The following is a 7,415-nucleotide window of genomic DNA, read 5'->3' as shown; positions in this document are numbered from 1 at the left end:
TGTAAAGAGGTTTGTTCTGAGCCCAACGTGACTGACCATGGCGCACGGTTCAGCCTCCAGAGTTCCTGCAAACGTGTGCTGGGATACAGCTTGGTTTTGTACATTGCAGGGAGACATGAGGCATCAATCAAATGCATTTGAGAAACAGATTGATTTGGCCAGGCACGGTGCCTCACGCCTGTAATACCAGCACTTTGGGAGGCTGAGATGGCTGGATCAGGAGAGCGAGACCATCCTGGCCAACATGGCAAAACCCTGTCTCTATTAAAATACAAAAAATTAGCCGGGCGTGCTGGCCTGCACCTGTAATCGCAGCTACTCCGGAGGCTGAGGCAGGAGAATCGCTTGAACCTGGGCGGCAGAGGTTGCAGTGAGCTGAGATGGTGCCACCGCACTCCAGCCTGGGTGACAGAGCCAGACTCCAGCTCAAAAAAAAAAAAAAGATAAAGATTGTGGAGACCAAAGTTCTCTTGAAGTTTTACAATGACTGCCCTTAGAGACAATAGGTCACAAATGTTTTCTGTTCAGACGTTAGTTAATTAGTCTGTTCAGGACTGGGAGGGTCTGGAAGAAAAAGATGTAGCTACATTAACAGAGAGTCTTTACAGATGCAAATTTTCCCCCACAAAGAACTGCTTTGCAGGGCCATTTCAAAATATGGAAAAGAAACTTGTTCTGGGGATATTTTTATTTTCTTCCTTCTTTCATAATGTCACACCAGAGTCAGGCTGGGAAGTAAGTTAAATAGGTTAAATAAAACCCATCTGACAAGAATTTATGGTTTGTAGCGCATGATTCCCCAGACCCCTTTGATAGGACTTTGGGCAAGATAAAAAAAATCAGAGTTTAGTCCTCACAAGTAAGGTGTGCATTGCTTCTGCCAGGAAAGGCAGGGTGGTCATAGGTCATAGTGATTCCAGTGGGCCTTGGGAGGTCCCCAAGTGCCAGTAGGACCTGGGCCCCCACGGGCATTCAGGCTCTTGACACCACAAGAAGGAATTTCACCGGCAAGTCAGAAAATAGTGAAAGTAGGGAGATTTACTGAAAAGTGAAACGCATGCTGGACATGATGGCTCACACCTGTGATCCCAGCTCTTTGGGAGGCCAAGGTGGGTGGGTCACCTAAGGTCAGGAGTTCAAGACCAGCCTGGCCAACATGGTCAAACCCCATGTCTATTAAAAATACAAAAAAGATTAGCCAGGCATGGTGGCTCACGCCTGTAACCCCAGCTACCCAGGAGGTTGAGGCAGGAGATGGCTTGAACCCAGAAGGCAGAGGTTGCAGAGAGCAAAGATCACAGCATTGTACTCCGGCCTGGGAAACACGAACAAAACTCCGTCTCAAAAATGAAAAGAAAAGTGAAAACTACCCACTCAAGGAAGGACAGAGTGGGCAGAGACTCAAGAGAGTCACTGCAGGGGGTTGGAGGTTGGGTTTCCATCTTTATGGGTTTCTTTAACCAAAAGGGGGACTATTCATGAGGATGCCTGCAAGGTGAGAATTTGTCAAAACCGAGGCTGTTGGCCCCACAGGGTCGTGGGGTGTCCCTTATGCTGTGCTGAGGTGCAGGATCCAAGAAGTAAACAGGACACTGAAGAACTGGAGAAGGGCAGCTGGACTCGGGGGCCACGCCACCTGTGAGCGGAGACAGGCCAGGCCCCAAACGCCCTGAAGAGTCCATATTTATTAGGTACAAGTGTTATACTGGACCGAGCGTAGAAAGTTAGCACCAAGACAAAAGTATGCCAGATTGCAGGGTCATTTATTATGCCGGCGACCACGGAGGACTCACGTCTCTCCAACCTGTGGCGTCAAAAGGAGGGTGCCAAGACTTTTTAGACCCGAAAAACCACCTTGGGAGGGGAGGCGAGGCGCGGGGATGGGGATGAACAGGCTTCAGACATTCCGAGGGCCAGGGGATTCTGTAAATCACCTCCTGGGCGGAGACGAGGGCTCTGGATATTCCAAGGGCCAGGGGGCTTTTGTCATTCCGTTTGTCACTTTAAGTGGTTTACAGAAGTCAAGATAAACATTTGTTTACACATTATCCGGGAAAGGTGGAAATCACAGACCTTAGTGACTTATTACAAGTCACGGGAGCCAAGATGGCGTGGGTCAGGACTGCTTGCCTGTCACATTAGGGCCACAGAGAGCAGCTACTGATAAGCAAAGTTGAAGCAGCTTTACATAGTGGGCATTTTTCAGAGCAAGCTGGCAGCTTTATTTACAGAAGCCAAACACAGCTTTATCTCATAAAATGGCGTTGCTCAGGTTCTGGCTCTAGGTCAGCACAATATCACACAAGCAGGGGGCAGGGTCGTGCGTGAGGTCATCACCTGCAGGCTTGGTGATAGGGCATACGTAATCATGTGAGTCCCAAGCGAGGGGGCCGCCCCATGATGTCGCCTGGGCAGAGACATGGGCCGTGCACAGTAGAGGGTCGTGTACAGAAAAGGGGTCCACCCCATTAGGTCATCGAGGCAAGTGTTGGAAAAACATGTGCTTTGAACGAAGAGACCTTCCAAGCAGGCTTCGTGTGAGCAACGTGGCTGTTTCTTCACCTGGGTGCAGGTGGGCTAAGGCCGAAAAGGGCGTCAGCAAAGTGCAGTGGGATAAGAGTTGGTTTTAAGGGTTTGGGTAGTTTTTTGGGGGACCGGGGTCTTGCAGAGTAAGATCAGTTACAGTGGTGGGGGGTGGGGAAGGAGTATACATGACCACAGGTTCAGTTACAGTGACAGGGTGGGGTGAGAGGTATTTACATGATCACAAGAGCAGTTAAAATGGCAGCGTGGGGTGAGGGCCTTGTCCGGGGAAGCTCCACTGGGCAACCAGGGACAATGGCGAACGCAGGCGGCGGGTGACAGACATGGCCGAGGCAGGCGGGACTTCAGACTTTCAGGCTCCAGGTCTGCATGTGGAGACCTGACAGCAAGGAGGTGGGCTGTGTGCAGCAGGTGTCCCGCACAACACTTCTTACCTGGGGGCTGGAGACTTCAAAGGGTTTCTAATAGAAGGAAACTGTAAGCCAGTGCAGTGGGAGCTGACAGACGTGTGCTCTTCTCTAAGATATTTATGGGAGGATGATTTGAGCCAGCACAGAAGCGAGAAAAGACTGACAGGGTGCGCAGCTGCCGTGACTGGTCACACCAGAGGGGTTCTTCTCCCTCGGTTACTTCCAGGATCTCAGGCCTGAGGCCGACTTTCCACAGGAACTGGATGCAAGGTGCTACAGCTCCTTTATCAGGAGGAGAGGCTCTTGCTCCAAGCCTGCCATACGGCGTATGCCCTTTCAGGCAGGGACGCCACCGCCGGGGTCTCTGGTTCTCGTCCTGGTCTGGCTGTTTTCCCATGTGCTGCTTCTGTTCTGACTGCTCTAGGCATTCCTCCTACTACAGACTACTATGTGGTTCTATGGAAGGATCCTATAAATCAGCACTGAATGTGTCAGTGCAGCTCCGACTACAATACCTGTATGATTATATAGAAAAAGTATGGAACTAAGTGTGATTATATATACAAGCTAGAAATAGTAAGCAGTGAGTTATGCTTCAGGCACTAATTGTGCCTGGGGTCTGCATCATTCTTCGTCGGTGCCCCTGGGGGGTGTTACCCACAGAGGTGGCCCCCATTTTTACACCAAACGTGTGTTCCTGGAACGTCCTGGTGCTGCTGGGCGTGGGCTGAGTATGTGAATGAGCATAGGAGGTCCCAGGGAAGCACCGGCCAAATTCAGCTCCGGGCAGCTCTGGCCTGTCTTATCAGCTTGGCCCACACTCTGTTTTTCAAGGTCGGATAGGCCCCCCCTTCCTGCAGCAACTTAGCAGCTTCCTTTGTGGTCATGTGATGCTGCTGCTAAGACCCTTCTGCTCTCCAGCACCAGCTCCATATTGTTCTGTCTCATTTTGCAGATTTAAGGATTTTCTGATTGGCAATTAGCTGAAGGAGTTCAGCTTTGCCTCGAGTTGGTTAGTGGAAAGAAATTCTTGAGTTTAGACAACTGGGGCTGAGGAAGCCAAGGTTCCTGTTATGCAGATGAGGCCTCCAGGCAGCAGGCTGGAGGGAATCAGGATCAATATCTCTTTCCCACCTTTAAAAAGGACTCTTAGTTAAATCTCTGTGTTGGAAATAAAAGCTTGGAGCTGCAAAGGAATCCAGCACTCAAACACAGAAGTTTCAGCAAGGCAAATTCGCTTGTGCAGAAGGGGGCGGCTGGTGCCTGGCATGGCCATCAGAGCTCACCTAACAAAGGGGGAAGGGCTGTCCGTCCCGTGGGTCTCGCTTCTGTGTCTTCTCCCAGGCTGCTGGGGTTGGGCCCCACAAGCTAAGCTAATTTTGACTGGCTACTTTAAACAGAGGAGGGGTATGGGTTGCACTGGCGGGAAGGGCAGCCTGGCAGGGAAGAGCCATCGCAGCGGGAGGGGCGGCTTACGGAGCAGGAAAGTTAAAGAAAGTTGATCCGAAGAGCAAAGAACAAAGAGGTCAACAAGCCAAACCTCCGAAGAGGAATTTACTCTTTCTGACATTTGTTCCATTAGGAAAAGGCGGAGGAAGGGAAGGAGGTTCTCTGCAGAATGCACGTTCCCCTGGTAAGAGGCAGTTTTGCCAGGCCATTTCAAAATGTGTCAAAGAAACGCACTTTGAGGCTGGGCGTGGTGCCTCACACAGCACTTCGGGAGGATGAGGCAGGAGGATCACTCGAGCCCAGGAGGCGGAGACCAGCCTGGGCCACATAATGGGGCCCCATCTCAAAAATAAACATAAATAAATATATTTTGGGGGTAAATAATTTTTATTTCCTTCAGAGCCTGCTATCTGTTGTGAAGGGGAAATAAATCTTGGGACCCCCAAATCATGAAGCCAACAGGGCATGATGTCAGGCTGGGAACTGCTCAGGGCAAACTTCCCTGCCATTCCATTCCTTAAAAAGATAGCTACCAAGATGAAAAAGCCACACCCCTCCCTCACCACAGACAGAACTCAGCTACCCTTCGCTCACCGAGACAAATGCACATCTGATGGCCCCCTTTGGAAAGGCAATCAGAAATTGAGAAGTACCAATCCTCGGTGTCTTATCTACCTGTGACCTGGAAGCCCTTCCCCCTTTCAGTTGTCCGCCTTTCCAGACTGAACTAAGGTATGTCGTACAGATATTGATCTCCATGTCTCCCTAACATGTATAAAGCCCAGCTGTGCCCCCACCCCCTTGGGCACGCTGTCAGGACCCCCTGGGGCAGAGTCACTTGTGTGTCCTTAACCTTGGCAAAATAAACGATTAATCGACTGAGGCCTTTCTCAGATATTTGGGGTTTACACTGGCATGTGGCGCGATGCCACGGTCGGGTGGGAATGTGGTGGCAGAGAGTCTGCCTGGTCAGTTCTGTGAGCTCTATTTCAGCATTAGTGCTGGCCACTTGTGCCTCAACTCCAAAGGAAGGGGTCCAACCTCCCTTCCCTTCAAGGCTGTGAATTCAGTTTTTCAGGTTTCTCTGGGATTCCCTTGGCCAAGGGGGCCCATTCAGTCATTGGAGGAGGCTTACATTTTTATTTTTGATTTGCAATCTGCATCCCAGTCCAGTCAGAAGGTCTTCAGACCACAAAGGGGGGAAGTGTCCACATGGCAGAGCCAGACACAGATCCCAGGACACCCTGTGGGGGGACACGTGGCCCAGGATAGAATGCGTGTGGAGGCCTGGACATGGTTAAGTCCTTCAAGCTCACCCCAGCTGGCAGAAATAAGAGGACTTGGGGGCCCAGGCCTCATGACAGACTCCTGCAAGCGGGCATTTAGTAGGAGACACAAGTATTCTACTTTCAGAGCCAGAGCAGCAGCTCATGCCTGTCATCCCGGCACTTTGGGAAGCTGAGGTGGGTGGATCACCTGAGGTCAGGAGTTCAAGACCAGCCTGGCCAACATGCTGAAACCCCATCTCTACTAAAAATAGAAAAATTTGCCACGCATGGTGGCTCATGGCTGTGATCCCAGCTCTCCAGGAGGCTGTGGCAGGAGAATCGCTTGAACTCGGGAGGCAGAGCCTGCAGGAAGCCGAGACTGCAGCACTGCACACTCCAGCCCGGGCGACAGAGTGAGACTCCCTCTCAGAAACAAACAAAACAAATTTACTTTCAGGACACGATTGAGTCAGAATAGGGTTTGGAGGCGGAAACCTAAGGATGCTGTGCATGGTCTTCCTAGAATTTGGAAGTCCTGCTCCCCGGGTTTGCAGGCAGGAACTTAAGGGCATTTCACACGGTCTCCTAGAATTAGGAAGTCCTACTCCGTTTGCAGATTCCCACTTCTGCGTGGAAGACGGGAAATTCAAAGTACCTCTGATTGGCTTTTTGCGACCAATCAGATGTTTACCTAGGAGTGCACCCTTAGAGCATAATTTAAGCTTCCGACTGGAGGACAAGTCTTGTTTGCATAGAAGTGCAGGTTATTGGGTGCTTCCTGCAATCGCTCAGACCAGTGGCCGCCCACCACTTGACTTACACGGGGTGAACACGAGGGGCCACTGGGAAACTTCTCGCGGGTATCTGGATCCGAGGAGATTCTGTATCGGGCCCTGGAGCAGCTGCTAGGCCCACTTCCACCATCTGCAGCGAGATTAAAAAGAAAATCTCTGCTTTGGTTGCTTCATTCTTTCTTTGCTTTCTGCATTTCGTCCAAGGCTTGAATCAAAACACCAAGAGCCTGGACACCCTCTACCCATAACACAATCCCTGGGAAACGCCCCGTAGCAAAGGTGTCCAATGCGCAGATGTACTGAGTGGAGGGCGGACACAGCCGCTGTTAAAACTAAACCTCGTAAATCTTACAAACGATCAATCACACTTATCCTATAAAGTCAAAGTCATCATCCCTCAAACACATCACTCTGCGATTACACAGCGGCACGCTGCTGTCTTATAAGCTCTGAAGTTACTGATGTGGAGCTGACCTCCCGCCAAGGTGAGGCTGAGCAGCCGTCCACCTCTGGAAACTCCGCTGAAGGCGGAGTCCTTCCCAGGGATGTCCTCTGGGGAGTCTGGCCAGGATGGGCACACAGCGCAGCAAGAATTAAACGGGCCCCTTTCCACATAGGCTGCACAGCACATTGCTGCCCGTCACCTCTCCTGCCAGCCCTGCACACACTGCCCCTCCGACAAATCTGCCTGTAAGCATCAGCTCCTTTTGCCACAACAGCCCTCTGCCAAGGAGGGTCCAGGAAGAAACGTGGAAGCCACTCGAGGCATTTTCACGGGGAGGACGTAACCTCAGGAACTGCCCAGAGCAACACCGGCTAGTGGGAAAAACCAGGAGGCAACGACAGGATGCAGCTGGCACCCACGCGAGGACCCGGGGGAGGCAGAGGTGACCAGAACCTGCACCCGGCACCCACGCGAGGACCCGGGGGAGGCAGAGGTGACCAGAACC

The sequence above is a fragment of the Cebus imitator genome, unplaced genomic scaffold, assembly GCF_001604975.1.
Source record: "Cebus imitator isolate Cc_AM_T3 unplaced genomic scaffold, Cebus_imitator-1.0 Scaffold929, whole genome shotgun sequence".
NCBI classification, from domain to species: domain Eukaryota; kingdom Metazoa; phylum Chordata; class Mammalia; order Primates; family Cebidae; genus Cebus; species Cebus imitator.
The sequence above is the reverse complement of the archived record's forward strand: the minus strand, read 5'-3'. Positions refer to the sequence as shown.